Source organism: Rosa chinensis, chromosome 5 (genome assembly GCF_002994745.2).
Source record: "Rosa chinensis cultivar Old Blush chromosome 5, RchiOBHm-V2, whole genome shotgun sequence".
NCBI classification, from domain to species: domain Eukaryota; kingdom Viridiplantae; phylum Streptophyta; class Magnoliopsida; order Rosales; family Rosaceae; genus Rosa; species Rosa chinensis.
This window is the reverse complement of record NC_037092.1, coordinates 87693291-87710837: the sequence shown is the minus strand read 5'-3', so window position 1 is coordinate 87710837 and position 17547 is coordinate 87693291. Positions and strand designations below refer to the sequence as shown.

Here is a 17547-nt window from a genome sequence, read left to right as displayed (position 1 = left end):
AGCATATTATGATAAAAAACTTTTGTTTTGTTTTTTGATTTTTTTCAGTCAATTATATTGCACCAAATTAAAATTTGGTTCTTTCTTGGCCATCCAAAATCTAAATGATACATGTGTTTGGATCCAAAATATGCATAAGTGCTTAAACCTACCATGATTCCATTAATGTTTAACCCATCATGATTCAAAATATGCATAAGTGCTCAAACCTACTATTAGTGCTTAACCAATCATGATTCAAAATATGCATAAGTGTTTAAACCTACCATGATTCCATTAGTGCTTAACCCATCATGATTCAAAATATGCATAAGTGCTTAAACCCACTATGATTCCATTAGTGTTTAACCCCTATCATGATTTGTTTAAGGCCAACCACTATAGCATGATAGCCTCTACAACGAAGTAACAATGTTACGTCCCGAACCTAGAATTAACGATTTACTCACTATTTAGACGGTAAATGTCGACTACTATCAATTTTTACTTTTTATCGATACTTTAGTGGCCCTAAAAGGTTGACTTTTGGTCGGGGCCGTTTATGAGAAAATTTCCTTCATGAAAGTTGTAGAAGACTTTAAACCGAGGGCGTGCATATGTGGTGCGTAAAAATTGGACTTAGTATGTGAAAGTTATGGCCGAAAATGTAAAACTTACTGTTCATGGTAATTAATATATATGGAAGTTACTGTTGGTAGATTTTCATTTTCTGAAATTCTACCTAGCCAGCTCGGTAACTCTCTCCTCTTCTTCCCCGATTCTTCCTCCCCTTCGGCCCCGTTTTTCTTCCTTCGATTTCTTCCCCCTCCGGCCGACCCACGACGAAATTCGGGCATCCCCAAGCTCGTCTCCTCCCCCTTGTTGCATACGTGGTGGTGTTTTGCAGAGTTTTGGCCGGAGGAGCTCAATTTCGAGCTGGGAAGGTTACTGTAGCAATTTGTGGTTTTTGCCGATTCCGGCCATCTCCGGTCACCAAACCGGCGTCGAAGGTTCGGTTTTCGACGGAGATCATTTTGCCCCTAGCCTCGAGCGAAGATTTGCCGTGTAGAGGCCGAATCGACAATTTCAATCCCTAGGGTTCTTGAGTTTTCTGGGTTTTCTTCACCATGCGGATTCGACTATTTCAAGGTAAAATTTGGATGTGTTGTAGTTGAGAAAAATGACTAGAAATATTACCCGCGCTTTGCTGATGTTGCCGTTCCTAATGATGATGTTGCCGTTCCATGTTTACTTTGCCTGCCACTTTCAAACAAAGAAAACAGAGTTAGAGCTACAGGAAGGAATTTGAAAATTGCAGTTTGATATAGAATAGAAATATAACAGTCGGAGAATTTGATAGCATATTTTTTCTCTGAATGAATCACACAGTTTCAATTAAATCAGAAACCAAAAAAAATAGCAAATTTTAGTAACAGAAGATGTACAACTATATTTCTACACAACATGTATTGAGTACTATACCATTTCAAATAGATAAATCAAACTTCAGATTTCTATGCAAATATCCCAAAGCACCCAAATCAGAAACCAAAATGTTGCAAGTTAACAAAATGCTGGTAACAAAAGATGTATGGCCAATTGAAAATGAATGAATAATCTAGAAATGAGTGTATTGCTGTCAACGAAACTGATTTTAAAGTTTGATTACATGAATGTTATTTTCATCAAATAAAGATATCTTCTAACCAGAACCAAGATCATGTAGAAAAACCAAAATTTCCTGCTGTGTTATATATTACATTCCAATCCCTTAATCTATTTCAGTTTAGACCAACCATTGGGATGAAGTTGTTCAGAGTGTGATTTTTATTTTATTTACTTTATCGAGAGCAATTCAATTAATGTATTTTAATAATTGTTCTTTCAACTGATCATGATATCCATAGAAACTCAACATCCTCAAATTACATCAAGAAATGAAAGATGTAATGTTGGGTTCTTCCCAGGCTTTGGAACCATGAATAATGATTTGAATTATCATAATATTGTGTGCAGCACCTTGTTTCAAGGTATATATGATGATTCAAATAATTATTCATGGTTACAAAACACTGATTCAAGTGGGTTTAATTATTCGTACCAAACATAGTATAGTGTAGTGATTATAGAAACTAAATTTCTGTAATATTTACCTCTTGGCTTTTTTGTTCGATTCAGAGGTGAATATATAATTCTCTTCTGCTGGTTTGAATGGCTCTTTTTTTATCGGAAACACGATGGTTTGGTGTTGCAGTGGTTGGCTCTTTTTGCAGTGGCGGTCCAAAGGGTTGTACGTCTGGGAAGATACCTTTGACTATGAGTTCACTTGTTGGATATGATCTTTTGTTGACCAAGTCTTGACAGCTGCTTCTGAATAGTTGTTCTGCGCTTGCTTTCCCATCAATATAGCTGTGGCTTGATCGTTGGCATCTTCAATAGTAATAGAGACTCTATAACTGCATGTAAAGCAGAAAAGTTAGTTCCTTCCTTTGGTTTACTGTTATGATTCTTTTAAAAAAAAATTAGTATACATAGAACTTTTGTTTTGTTTTGTTTTTATTTTCCTTCATTAACAGTAACTAATAGTGTTCATTATAGTATTAAATGAATAGAGTATGTTAACTATATAAAAGAAAAACATAGAATAAATCAAACGAATATAGATGATATAATGCCATAATGGATTTTCAAGATATTGTGAATGCAAATTCATACATGATTATTAATCTCTTTCTCTTTGGTGTATAAGGAGTACATAATTTTAACAAATTCTAATAAGTAACAAAACTAAATCAAGTTTCATATTGGCTCTCACCTAATTTTTAACATTCACCATTTTGGTGATAAATAGTAAAGTTTTCTGAGGTGAACTAAATCAAGTCTCGTATTGATATAAGAGGGATCAACTATTCATCTAAAGAGAAACCAAGTCTGCAGAAGCCCATGTCCTTGAAACTGATATAAATCAGTATGAGCAGAAATAAATACTAATATACTTGAGCAGAAGCCCATGTCCTTGAAGCTCATGTTCTCAAACAGAAGTTAAAAAAGGTCCTCTTGGCATTAATTTTTGACATTTTTTTCACTTTACCAAAGAATGCATAATCATAGCACCTAATGACCTGAATATTGATGTAAACACATTTTTGCAACTTTGCAAGATAAACACATGGGCTAAAATAATATGTAAACGATCAGATCATGAGCCATCACTTTAGTAATGAAGAAATTAATAGCATAGCTGGGTTCATTGGCTCTCACCTAATTCTTAATTTTACAATACCCTAAACACTTGCAGAGACTATGAAGATCATGAAAATCTATCTCAAAATTAATCCCCCAAACACCTAAAATAGATAAAACCGATATTCCAGACTCCAGAGTCCAAATTGCATTAAGATCACAGCCACCCAAACCTTGAATCAATGATCCCAAAAACCATGCAAACCCAAAAACTCAAGGGAAAAAAAAAATTCAAATACTGGAGAAAGAACCCAACACAAACAGATCGAGTTGCGATTCTGGAAAAAGAAAAAAAAATACCAATTGTTGTGCGAAATCAAAACAAAACCGTGACAGCTTCCCGTCCCCCTCTTCCTTTTCTCCGAGTTATCTTATCTACCTTCTTCCCCTGTTAATTTCATATATTACCAATCAAATGACTCCAGCTCTTCCAATTATGGGAATTGAATTACCAACTCATCAGTCAGAGAAGAAGATAACCTTATTAATCAGATGCCTCAACTTTTCCACTTCTTCTTTCCTTCTGCGCAAAACCTAACATTTGATTCTTCTCTCTCTCTCTCTCTCTCTCTGTGTCGAACATGGCATTCTTAATCATATTCACCGTCAAATAAATTGATTGTTTTGTGAAGTTGAGAGCCAGAGGCAGCTGCTGTTCAGTTTAGGAGGAGGCAGGCAGGCAGAAAGAGAGGGAAAACATAGGTCAGTGGCAGAGCCGTAAAAAAATTTCAAATGAGGGCAAAATCGCCTTTTCGCATTAGGAACAGTGCTCATGAACACCAACTCTCCTTTAGCATATAGTAAACCAACTCGCCTGAGTTGATAGTCTGCAAATTGAATTAAAAAGTATTAATTAAATGAACAATTCATAAAAAGAATCTTTCTGTGATAGTTCATATAGAATGCTTCCTTTTCAAAAGGAAGAAAGTAAAAATGCTTCCAACAACAGTTCAACTTGATTTGCCAGATTGAACTTTCCAGATTGTTTCTAGAATATCTGCTTTTTAACATTCTCCATATATCAGTCAATGTCAGCAACTAACATCAATCAAGGAACTAATAAAAATTCATCAATGGATATATAATATACAGCCACAGTTCATTTGGAACTTATAAAAACATGTCAATTCATCCAATTAAGTAACCAAATCTATTACACTCAATTCACCTACGAAAATCGATAAGAAAGCAAGAAGAATGGAATTATACACAGAAATTTCACTTTCATACCACATATCCTTTCATCTGTGATAACTATACTAATAATCATTGATCACAATGTTCATTATACCACAACAACAATAACAATACATTGACTCCATACCTGAATAACAATAGGACACGAATCCAATAGCAAATAATAGATACAGAAACAATGGCAGAAAAACAATTGAGACTCTCCTTTGCATAGAACCTACAAAATCAAAACAAAATAATCATCAGCACCCCAAAACAAACAAATCACCCAAAAAAATCGAAACCATATTAATTGAAGACCAAAATTTTTCAAATCGCCCAAACATCAAAATCTCAACTCCAAGCTCTTCCAAGCAGTCACTCAAATCAGAAATTCCACAACAAACAATATCTCTGAAACATGAAACCCATAGCAATTCAAAAGCGACGACAGCAAAAACCCCAATGAAAACCCAAAAATCAAAATATTTTCAAATCGCCCAAACATCAAAATCTCACCTCCAAGCTCTTCCAACCAATTACTGAAATAGCAAATTCCACAACAAACCATATCCCTGAAACATGAAAACTCATATCAATTCAAAAGCAACTACACGAAAAACCCCAATGAAAACAAAAAAACCTAGAGATCTACCGCGTAATACCTTCGATGTTAAACCTTTCACAATCCGCGCAACCAACAGCCGACCACTTATCCAAACCGAACAGAAACCAATCTCTTCCCTTCTTCTCGTGATGATCCCAACGATTTAATAGCTTCTATCGCCTTCCTCTGCTCGACTCCCTTCGATTGCAAAATGCCAACCTCACAATAGCCACCATCGAACAACAACGCACTACACCCGATCGTTATACCAATCCACCACTGAAAAAAAGCAAGGACGAAAACGACTGTCGGTCTAGGAGGCTTCTGGAGGAAGAGAGTGGAAAAACAAAAGGTCAGTGGCAGAGACGTAAAAAAAATCCAAATGAGGGCAGAACCGTCTTTTCGTTCCCTTATGAACAGTAGTAACAGTAACCGGGCTTTAGTATATAGTATAATTAGTGTGTTGAGTTGTTGCTGTACATGGAATTTGGCAGCCGGTTGTGGAGGTTGGTACCGGCGCGTGGCTGACACGCGCCGCCACTATAGGTGGCGCATGAGAAGGTGTTTGGCAGGTCTTTAACTTCTGTTGTTGAGCTAAATAATCAATTATACATTTAGTTTTCATAATTCCATCTTTGGGATAGAATTGGAGAAGAGTGAGTATGGATTTTGATGTTTGTTCAAGGGTAGAAATTGTTAATTGAATTACGAGGAATCCATCCATCGGATTTCCTTGATTCTGCCCTAAAGCCCATACATTAAGGGAATGACATTAGTGAAGAAGATTAGGAGGTTTTGAGCATATAAAGACAATGTTAGGGTTTGGTTTTATTTATCGTAATTTAATTTTCCATCCAGAAATTATGGGTTCACGAACGTTATATTGTATAGGACATGAGGAGGATTCCCTCGAGGAGGGTTCGGGTCGACGGCAGGCTTAGCCGTACACTGTGAGTGGATGCTTGATTTTAAAATAATGCATGCAATTAATTTTCTTAAGCAAGAATTGTGATTTATCATTAAATTATCGAGCATTTTATTTTGGTCTTGATTACTCGATATAATTGACTTGGACTTTTGAATCGAGAAATTTGATGCTTGATTTGAGACTCATAATTTATGCTGAAACTTTTGGTTGAGTTATTATGCCTTGGTATTTTTCGAAAATGTATTAGATTTGAATATCAATTCTTGAGCTTTTAAGAGAAATCCGGAAATGGAGTTTCCTTCAAGGGATTTACATCTATTTATTATTTCCGCTTAATTTACTTATGGATTGAGAATATTCTTGGGTGTGCGGGGTCACACCATTAGCTCTTATATTCTCCTTGCAAAGTATTGGGGAAGCCCTTGTATTTTCGATTTTTTTCGTGATTTTAACCCACCATACCTGGGTCGCTATATTATATTGCTAGCTAGCCTATTAGTACTCCTCCCTACTTACTATGTGTTTGTGGGTGAGTAGAGTAGAGCATACGATGCTCAAGAGTGTGGGACACTCCGACCCGAGCCTGGGAGGCTCCCTTTTTATTCGTATGGTGAAAACGCTTTCCCCATACTCTTTATTGATTTTTGACTAGCGGGGATAGTCCAGTTTTCACTTATACCAGCGGGGCTGGCTTGGTTTTACGAAATACTTGTTTCTAAAGATAATTGTCTTTATTCACATTGCATGCATCGGATTTTATTGAAATAAATGTGGGAAAGTATAAACTCTTTTTCCGTTGTGCTTATTTATTTTGTCCACTCACGCTAACGTTTTTACGTACTTTCCCCTGGGCCCTTTGGTTTCAATTGCCCAGATTGCAGCGTTGCTGACCGGCTTAGGAGTTGAGGCTAGCACCAACATTGCTATCTATCCTCAGTAGGTTATTTATTAACCTACTTTACGTATCATGTTTAAATTGTGTTCTATAGATTGCTCTGATTACCTTGGAAGGATGGATTTATACATTTGTATAATTATGAGTGTATGCGGATTGTATAATATTGGAGAAAGTAAAAAGATTTGACTTGCTGGATTGTATTTTATATAAGTGGTTATGTTTGTGTAGTACGGTGTTTATAATTGGAAATTTGCGGATTGTTGCTAGGAAGCAGGGTGGCTTCAAGCATTGAATTTTATTTATACCTAGAAGTGTTTTTCAACAGGTTTGGGTTGTCCACTTTTAGGGGAAGTTCTGTCGAATTTTATAGAAAAGTGGGCCCCGCAGGTCCATCTTGGAGTTAGGGGGGTAATTCCGGGGTGGGTCTTGACAAACAAAGACATAATTCATCAACTAATCTCTATGACTACTCAAGTCTCTCCAGAGAATCCCTCTCTTTCTCTTACCGGTGATCACACTCCAGTCCCAAAATCCTCAGAAGCCGACTGTCAGTGCCACCAAACCCTCTGTCAACGTGCTTCAGTCCTAGTATCCTCGGGAGCCGACTGTAGTACCGCAACCACAACGGTTACAGAAGCAGCCAAGCAAGGGTAACGCCCTCGCAAACCAGCCAAGCTAAAGTCACGCTTTAGCAAATTCTCCCCACTTCCCAGTGATTTTCGTTTTACTCGATCTACGACGTTGAGTATCGATTGTGTGATTTTGAAGAAGCTTAGCAAAAGTCCTCACCACAAGGCACAAAGAATCCCGCGACAAGGTTGGTGCTTTCCTCGTCCATAATCACTCAAAAGAAGTCAGGTTAAGGGACACCCCTGACGATCGCACCCGAAAGGTGCTGGCACGCCCGCGCAGAAAAGACACTGTTGACCAGCTGCAACAAAACTGGAGCCAAACATTTTGGCACGTCCAGTGGGACCTACTGCATATCGGTTCTTCGCGATTGCACCCATTGGGAAGTCAAGCGCAAACCCTTATCAAAAGGTTTACGTTAACTGCCCGAAACATAAGACATCCAGTTACAGACCGCACTCGCGTGCAGGCTATCGTGGTCTTTCTGAAGAATTGGTAATCCATAGATTTTCCCTCAATCCTCCATCGACCAAGATGACAACCGAGCAAGGAGGAAATCTACAGCCTACTACTGAAGGCGATCCCGCCGCCCAGCCTAATGAGGCTGGCAATGCGTCTAGCATCACCTAGGTAGCCGCGAGCGCGGTTACAACTATTAACTTTGTGCCTATTCCCGTTCCAGAGAATGCGACCATAGAAGAGCGGCTTAATATCCTTCAACAGAATTCTGCCGCATACCATGAGAAGATGGAAAAAGCCCTTGCGGAGGACCGCCAACAGCTTGATGAGTTCACGATCTCGGTCAAGAAGCTTGAGCTAGGGGCACAATAAACATAAGGGCAATTTGATGGCATGAACAAAAAAATGCAGAAGAACCACGAAGAACTGTTGGCCGCAAGCAAACACATCGCCATAGACGTCACGGCTATCAAAAATGAGGGATCCAATCTCGCGACCCAGGTTGCCATGCAGAGAGCTGACTTAGACCAAGCTAAAAAGGTTCTGAATAAAGCTCTGGGAGATCCTAATGCCATCTTTGGTTTGCTTGACCAATCCACAGGGCCAGGCAAGTACGTATCGCCGAATGCTCGAGAAAAAGCTAGCGGCGGCAGTACGACCACATCCGCTCTAACTACAACTGCCGCATCAGTCAGAGGTAAAGAGACTACCTTCACAACGGGTGGAAAGAACAACGCCGCGTCATCAATCGCGCAAGGGACCAGGACTTTGAAAATCAATGAGGGGGCCCTTGTTGACCATAGTCCGTCTCCCCAATACGACAGCGGCGGAGTTGAATGCGTGCACAAGGATTAGCCTTCAGTGAGCCAATAGGTTGGAAGTCCAGCAATGATCACCGCAGCCACAAAGGGTCAGCCAACAGCGGGTTTTACTTCGCAGACGTTGACCCAACACAAAATGACCTATGGAGGAGACGTATCTTTGGTTAATCAGGCTTCACAGGCGCCATCGCTGATCCTGCCAGTTGATGATACAGTGGTTCACCCACCTCCTCCTGATCCAAGATATGTAAGGAGAGAAGAGGTAGAAGCAATGATCAGGGCCGCGAACCAGAGGCCTAACCGGGAGGAAGCCTACCAGGGGCCCTTCCCACCGCATATTACATAGACACCTTATCCTAGGGGATATAAGAACATTACATTATCTACTTTCTCGGGAGAGGAAGTCGAAAGTGCAGCGGCCCATTTGGTCAGGTTTTGAGTACAGTGTGGCCAGTACCAGAACGATGACAATCTGAAGTGTAACATCTTCGCTACTTCTTTGTCGGGGTCTGCCTTCACCTGGTTCACTAAGCTACAACCAAGATCAGTTGGGAGTTGGCCCGTGATGGAGAAGCTGTTCAAGGAAACTTTCGAGACTATCGAGCCGGAGGTAGATCTAGCTTTTACTTAGATGGCTCAACAGCCAACTGAATCCGCTGTCACATACCTTCTGCGGTTCCAAATACAGAAGGGGAAGTTGAACGTGATTCTACCGGAGAAAGAACTGGTGAAGTTGGCAATCAAAGGCTTAGAGCCTCGCCAACGCAAGAAGCAGCATGGAAGCATGTTCAATTCCATGGGAGGACTGATCACAAAAGTAGGAAGTTTCGAGCATTTGCTCAGGGAGATGGACGCTATGAAAAATGCCTCGAAGGGGACATACATCCCAGGGAAACGCCTAACAATGGCTGCGCTCAGCTCCAGTTCCTATGATCCTTACTACAAGAGTGAGGAATCTAGCACATAAGAAGTTGACGAGTTTGAAGAAGACGAGATAGCAGCGTTGGAACTCACAGGGAAAAAGGCTTCAACGCTAAAGCAACTGAAGTTGTGCAAAGAGCCTGTAAAGCTCAAGTCGGTGGTTTTCACCAAACCAGAGTTGGCGAGTTACACTTATGACGCGAACAAAGCCCACGAAATCTTGGACGAAATGATCGCGGCGAAGATGGTGAAAACCGAATTTGGCTCATTTCCCAAACTAGAGAAGTTAAGGGGGAAGAAATACTGCAAACTCCATAATATATGGAATCATAATACAGCTGATTGTGTTAAGCTGAAGGATCAGATCCAAATCTGGTTAAATAACGATAGTTTACAGGTAGAGGCGCCGACAACAGCCGCAGCGTTGGTGGACCTAGATCCTTTCCCAGACACCAGCATCAACATGGTGGACGGTGGCATGGCGTACAAGAGATCAACATAATCAAAGTCCAGACCACGCGGCTAAGGATTTGAAAAGGGCAGGAGAAAAGGTAGCGAAGCAGGAATCCAACCCTCGTTTACCCATTATCCTATGCTCACGGTGCAAAGAAGAATGTGACACTCAAGCGCTGCATGAGGAAACATCCTAGACTGTCCGCTTTGGATCTCTGTCGCCAATAAAGTTAGTATCATCTTCTAGAAACTTCCAACCATGCAGCCCAAGAGCGCATAGTGGTTCAAAAACTCCCTCTCCAAGGGACTCAAACTTATTCAAAAAGTTGAAAGCCATGAGGGAAGAAGGGCAGGCGGATAAGCAGCAGGAGGTCTTAACCAGACCTTACATTCCGCCGGTGTTGACATCCTCCATCAAAGAAGGGAGATGGTATACACAGAAGAAGGGCAAGGCGGTGGAGATGAGCTCTTCAAGGAAGAGAAAACTCCAGCGGAGGTTTGGAGAAGCAAAGTGAACCTTAGAAGCGCTAGATCAAGGACTGATCAAACCATCGCAATTACTGAAATCTCCAGAAGAATACCAGAGACAGGTGGAGACACTAACCTCCAAAAGGTTCATCGGCCCGCGGGTTTTCCAGCGAAGTCCTGAGATGTCACAACGAGCTTCAAAAACCAGCGCTCACTGGAAGGACAGTCAGGAGAAGTCCTTAGCTCCTGCGAGGCGAGAATCGCTGCCAGCTCTTAAAGTCAGTATTTGGCCGAGAATATCTCGTGAAGGAAGAGATAGCGAGCCTTCAATCTTTGACAGGCTGGGGGGCAAAGACAATCGGTTTGCAATTGTGCAGTAAAGGCCTAAGAAGGTTCAAAGCATAGTGGTTGCGAACTCAGAAAGGGCTTCATCAGTGAAGCAGAGGTAGGACCCACCCAAGAAGGAATTTACCTCCGCGACGGATCAGTAAGAGCATGTCATGTCCAAAAAGAAGGATCCCTGGCTGCTTACGTTGCAAGCGAATTTAAGGAGGAAGTGGACTTGAGCTCTCTCGCGGCAGAATCATAAGAAGCAAACATGTTGGATATTACATGTAACATGGTGTATGTCCTATCATTAAAATATGCCTTACCAGTGGCAGCTCAGGAATGCCAAGCAGAGGATAATAAATCATTGGACAAACGAACGTTCGAGATCACCTCAGCGGCCCTATCTCTCCCGAAGAAACCCACGCTGAAAGAGGTCGAAGCAGTAGAGGCTGCAGACACCAATGTGAGAAACTAGGACATGGGTTTCAGCAAGCCAACGCTAGCAATGACGCAACACATGAGGCCATTGTATATCACCGCCGATGTGAATGACATCAAGGTTAGCAAAATCATGGTAGACACAGGTGCTGCAGTCAACGTCTTGACCACCAGAACCATGCATCTGCTAGGGATCAAGAAAGAGAAGATCCAATCCACGTCCCTTACACTAAAGAACTTCGCGAGGACTGTAACCAAAACATTGGATTTGATTTTCCTACAAGTCAAGGTGGGTCTAGCAGAAGGAGTTTACGCTTTCTTTGTTACAGATTGCTATGCGGCATATAGTGCAATTCTGGGCCGCGACTGGATCCACCGGAGTTATTGTGTCCCATCCACCCTTCATCAAGAGCTGATCATATGGGATAGAGTCGCGAACAAGGCGGAAATTGTCAAAGCAAACCCACGACCTTTTTCAGTGTTCGCCAGCTACGTGGATGCAAGGTACTACCTAGAACCAATCTCTCCTTTACAGTTCGTTGGTATTAATGATAAGGGCCGCCCCACAGGGGTGACGGCCTCTGAATTAGCATAATGGGGGCTTGCGGTCGCAAAAAACGACCTCGAAATGCCTGGACATACGGTGCCATCTCCAAGTTTAACTAATGGATCACGACCTCATAGAGGAAGAGGTAGCAGCCTTTCGTTCTTTATATGATAGATTGTCTTCATATTTGATCGAAAAAGAGGCCTATGCACAAGTAGCGACATTGGAATACATAGACGAAGAATTCTCCGATCAGGAGGAGGAAGAAGAGCCTATCTGATTGGCTCCAGCAGCACTGGATGATACACTGCCAAAGGTTAGAGATCCTACAGAAAAGGTAAATTTGGGCAGTGAGGCAAAGCTAATGGAAGTGGCAATAAGTGCAAAATTAGAGCATAATGAAAAACTGGGGCTCATCAATTTATTGCGGGAATATGAAGATATGCCCGGATTATCTCCTGACTTGGTCTGCCATAAACTGCCGGCTATCCCAGATCAAAATCCAGTGAAGCAGGAGTCCAAGCGAATGAACTTAGAAACCCAGGTGTTGGTTAAGGAGGAAGTCGAGAAGATGCATACGTCAGGAATCATCAGGGTAGCCAAGTATAATCAGTGGCTATCCAATGTTGTTCCAGTTCGAAAGAAGAATGGCAAAATGAGGGTGTGCGTGGACTACCGCTATCTTAATAAGGCCACTCCCAAAAACGTTTACCCCATGCCGATAGCGGACATGTTGGTGGACTCAGTAGCTGGTCATGAACTTCTCTCTTTTGTGGACGGAACTGTCGGTTACCATCAGATTCCAGTGGTGGAAGAAGATAGACACAAACTGCTTTTAGATGCCCAGGTTTCGCGGGAGTTTTCGAATACATGGTCATGCCTTTTGGTTTGAAGAACGCGGGAGCCACGTACCAGGGAGCAATGAACCTAATCTTCCATGACATCTTAGGGAAGATTCTAGAGGTTTATATAGATGACGTAGTCATTAAATCCAAGCAGTTGTGTAATCACATTGCGGATTTGTGAAAAGTTTTCAAACGTATGCGGCGTCACAAGCTAAAGATGAACCTTGCGAAATGTGTGTTTGGGGTTCAAGCAGGTAATTTTTTGGGATTCATTGTACATCAGAGAGTCATTGAGGTATCAGAAGATAAAGCTAAAGCAATTATCAATGCCTCGCCGCAACGAACAAAGAAGGAATTGCAAAGGTTGTTAGGAAAAACCAATTTCCTACAACGGTTTATTTCCAATTCCGCCGGCAAGATTCAGCCTTTTTCTGCTCTACTAAAGCTGCAAGGACAAATAGAATTTGTGTAGGAAGTGAAGCATCAAGAGGCCTTTGATAAAATAAAGGCCTACCTAACCAATCCACTAGTTCTTGTTCCTCCAAAACCAAACCAATCGCTCAAACTTTACATCACAGAGGCGGAAGCTTCAATAGGAAGCCTGCTGGCACAAAACGACGAAGCGGGAAGTAAGCATGCCATCTTTTACCTTAGCAGAATGTTAACAGATTGCAAAACCAGGTACACACCAATGGAAAAGCTGTGTTTAACGTTATACTTCTCTGCATGTAAGCTACGCCACTACATGTTGTCCTTTACTACATGCATAATCGCTCAGACTGATCTGGTCAAATATATGTTGTCGCGACCCATTCTTAGGGGCCGAATTGGCAAATGGGTCTTGGCTCTTTCAGAATTTTCCTTACAATATGTCCCTCAAAAGGCTGTGAAGGGTCAAGCACATCATCCCATGCTGGACGCTCTAGAGCTTCGCGAGCTAGAGGTCGCGGCAAATTTATGTGGAAAGGCATGTCATATACATTGCTCCAAACCTTTCACCAATGGCCAGGCATCGGTCATGTTACAGTGGTGGGTATTGTGCTTTGATGGTTTCCGAACAGATACCATGGCCGGAGCAGGAATCGCACTGGAGAATTCGGCAGGAGATCACTTTTCGTACTCATTCCAGTTGGAGTTTCAATGTGCCAACAACCAGGCTGAATATGAGGCTTTAATCATAGGCCTAGAAGTGCTGCTGGAAATGGGAGTCAGAGACGTACAAATACTTGGAGATTCTCTCCTGGTCATTAATCAGCTACGCGAAAAGTTTAGATGCGTTAGCTTCTCGCTGGTCCCTTATTTAAACAGGACAGTAGAACTGTTGGACCAGTTTGATGACTTGGATCTTGAGCACATTCCTCGCGAACGAAATTTCGCCGTGAATGAGTTGGCCCAGCTGGCAACAGGGGTAATGCTGAGATATGGCATGTGCGAGAGAATCTTGAAAGTAGAGCATCGAACGCTTCTTTCCTGGATGGCGAGAAAAGATCTTCCAGACAACACGTCAGTAGCGACTTTGGAGCCCATTGATGTGGATTGGCACATCCCTTTGATCAATTATCTCAAACATCCTGATCAGACCATGGATAAAAGGATTCACTATCTTGCCCTCAACTACTTCCTCAAAGGTGATGAGCTTCGCAGACGAGGAGAAGATGGCGTGGATTTCAGATGTGTTTATGGCGGCGAAGCGAAACAACTCATGCGCGAAGTTCATTCTGGCATTTGCGGTGCTCACCAAGCAGGTCCAAAGATGCGATTGTTGCTCATACGACATGGGTATTTCTGGCCAAGCATTTTGAAGGATTATATCGCATTCTCGAAAGGCTGCCTGGACTGCCAAGCTTATGGGCCGGTCCAGCATGACCCCAATGTTCCGATGCAGCCCATTATAAAACCCTGGCCCGCGCGAGGATGGGCACTTGATTTAATTGGAATGATTCATCCTCATTCGTCGCTTCAACACAAGTTCATCATCATCGCGACCGATTTCTTTACAAACTGGGTTGAAGCAGAACCTCTTAAAGAAGCGTCCGGAGGCACGTTGCGACAATTCCTATTCAGGAACATCATCTGCAGATTTGGTATCCCAGAAGTTTTTGTTTCGGACCGGGGGGCAGCTTTCATGGGCGGTGAAGTTGATAAACTGGCAAGAGAATGGGGAATACAGTTTGTCCTTTCCAGTCCTTATTATGCTCAGTCTAACAGTCAAGCGGAGGCCAGCAACAAGATCATCATCAATTTGCTGAAGAAAATGTTGGAAGCTAATCTGCGACAGTGGCATGATTCACTTTATGAGACTCTTTGGGCCTACCGCACATCTAAGCGGAATCCCACCGCGACAACACCTTATGCTTTGATGTTTGGCCATGATGCAGCCCTGCCTTTGGAAGTCAACGTCCAATCATTACGAGCAACATCATCTCATTGGAGAAGACTTCGTTCAGGCTATGTGGCAGGAACATGAAAACCTTAGCGAAAAGCGCTTGGATCCTTTAGATAGTTTGGTCATGGAAAAGCAACGAGCCGCTCGTGCCTATGACAAGCGAATGCGGGGAAGGAGTTACAACGAAGGAGAGTTGGTTTGGAAAGCAGTTCTCCCGCTTGGAGAAAAGTTAGATGGTCGCGGAAAATGGACTCCAAGATGGGAAGGCTCGTACATCATCTATAAAATCTTAGCGAAAGGAGCTTTTCATCTCAAGGACCTGGATGGAGATGTCCATCATAACCCTATCAATGGCAGATACTTGAAGAAATACTTTCCCAATGTCTGGGACGCAAAGGAGTCGTAGATAGTTTCTTCGCATAAGACATGGGGGGCAATTCTAGTGTTCCTACACTCGCGAAGCCCATTTATGAAGGCCTATTTTTGAGGCCCATAATCGTTTCTTCGCTATGCCTAGCAACACTACACTATACTAAGCCGAGTCAGCAGCTCCGGAAATTTTTTTGAGCTTTGTCTCTTCTCTCGCAGAGAAAACACCTTCGCTGGAAAATAGGGTCAAGCCGTAGGAGTTAGGGTTGAGCTCAAGGGAAGTGCGAGAGCCACCGTTGTAGCCGCCCCAGCCACCAGAGTAGTAGCCATAGCCGCCACCTCCCTCGGAAGTAGTCTTCATGTTGCCAAAGATGTCCTCACCGTGCATGGGGAACAGTGGAAGGGTTTCAATCTCCTGGTGATCTTCTCCTCGTTGTTCCATGAAAGTTTGTTCTTCATTCATGCCAAAGAAAGTAGTACTAGTACTAGTAGTGTAGGATGAGGAGGAATATGGGTCAACACTGCAGCCGACCCATGACCCAAAATTGTGACTAATGGATCCACCAACACCAATAGAACTAGTTCCCCCTCCAGCTGAGATTGAACAATCCCTAAAACTCTTCTCCATGTTCATAGATCCATAACCACCATAGTTCCCCATCTACCCGTTAAAAGCAATCACAGATGCAGAAGAAGCAGAAGCAGATGCAGAAGATCCGAAGTTAATTTACTGATCCTCATGTTTCCAATTGGCACCATTACCATTACCAACAAGCCCTGATCTTTGCATAGGTACATGAACATCTGAAGTGAACCTCTTCTTCTGCCTCTCCCGAGCCTTGTGGTTCTCAAACCAATAAAAGACGTTCTTGCCCTCGATCTTTCCATACCGTTTCAACTGAAGACAGATCCTCTGAATCTGCTCTGCAGTTGGGGACCTAACTCCCTTGTTGTAATAAAGTTGTTCCATTAGTGATGGGTTGAGAGAATGCGAGAATTGAAGAGTGGTGATGATGAGTAATTAAGAAAGATTGCTGTTAGAAATATTGGAGTTGATGAAATGGTTTTGGGATTGGGGATTAGGGATTTGGGTTTATAATGTGGAGGGAGATATAGGCATGTGAGAGTTGTGAAGTGAAGAGAGGAAATGAGATCAGAGAAATATCTGAGAGACTGAAGTTGACAGAGAGGTGTTCGTAAAAAGGGAAGGGACAAAAGAAAGAGGAAGGAAGGGTATTGTTTAGAATCTGAAACTCAGAGGAAGGTTTTTGTTTTTTTTTGCAGTGTGAACATTCCCATCCCCAGAATGCACCTATTTATAGGAACAGGGCATGAAAATCTCCACCCTTGGATGGACAGTTGAAGAGTCAAACTAAATGTCAGTATATCTTGATTAAAGTTGCCCTGAATCTCGGAAAACAAGGGATTATTGGCACGTGGGGGAACCAAACGGTTTTCGAGGAGGTAACTATTTCATTTTCAATATTATCTTCTCAACGTAGAGTTTTCAACAGTTAGTTAATGCGAAGTTAAAAAATCATTAAGAAGATAAAACCAAGAGTTTTGAGTTGGGGCCAGCAAGTGGATCCAAAAGATGAATATCAGGATAAGAAAATAGTATTGTATTCATAAAGTGGCTTTGCAGCCAAAAGCAGTACATTCATTACAAAGCCAAAAGTGGCTAGAATACAAAACATGAGTCTTTAGATATCTTCTGAATCTTTCTTCAAATGGAAGCGGCAGAGGAATCCAACATCGGGTTAAGCCACGCCATTATCCCAAGGAGAGGCAGACTTTAGGGAAGGAAAAAGAGGAGGAATGGAAGCCCCGCGCCCCCTGTACATTGAAGCGGCAGAGGAATCCAACATAGGCTTGGCCAACGCCATTATCCATGAGAAGGGGAGACTCCAGTGAAAGAAAATGGAGCCTCCAAGCCCCCTCACGTGGAAGCAGCTATGGAATCCAACGTCGGGTTGAGCTGCGCCATTATCTTTGGGAGAGGCAGAGAGTGAAGGAACTGAATATCGGCTTGAGTCTTTGCACCCCCTT

General features: G+C 42.3%; 1 long non-coding RNA gene and 1 pseudogene across 1 annotated transcript; both read right to left on the bottom strand.

The window, feature by feature from the left end:
- Window positions 1-1215: 1215 nt before the first annotated feature.
- On the bottom strand, window positions 1216-3871 carry LOC121049494. Its single transcript, XR_005800477.1, has 3 exons — window positions 3703-3871; window positions 3523-3610; window positions 1216-2435 (listed from the first exon to the last, which is right to left on the bottom strand). It is a non-coding gene; the product is annotated as an uncharacterized LOC121049494 (long non-coding RNA).
- Window positions 3872-15661: 11790 nt separating this feature from the next.
- Window positions 15662-16468, bottom strand: LOC112164399 (annotated as a pseudogene).
- Between the last annotated feature and the right edge of the window lie 1079 nt (window positions 16469-17547).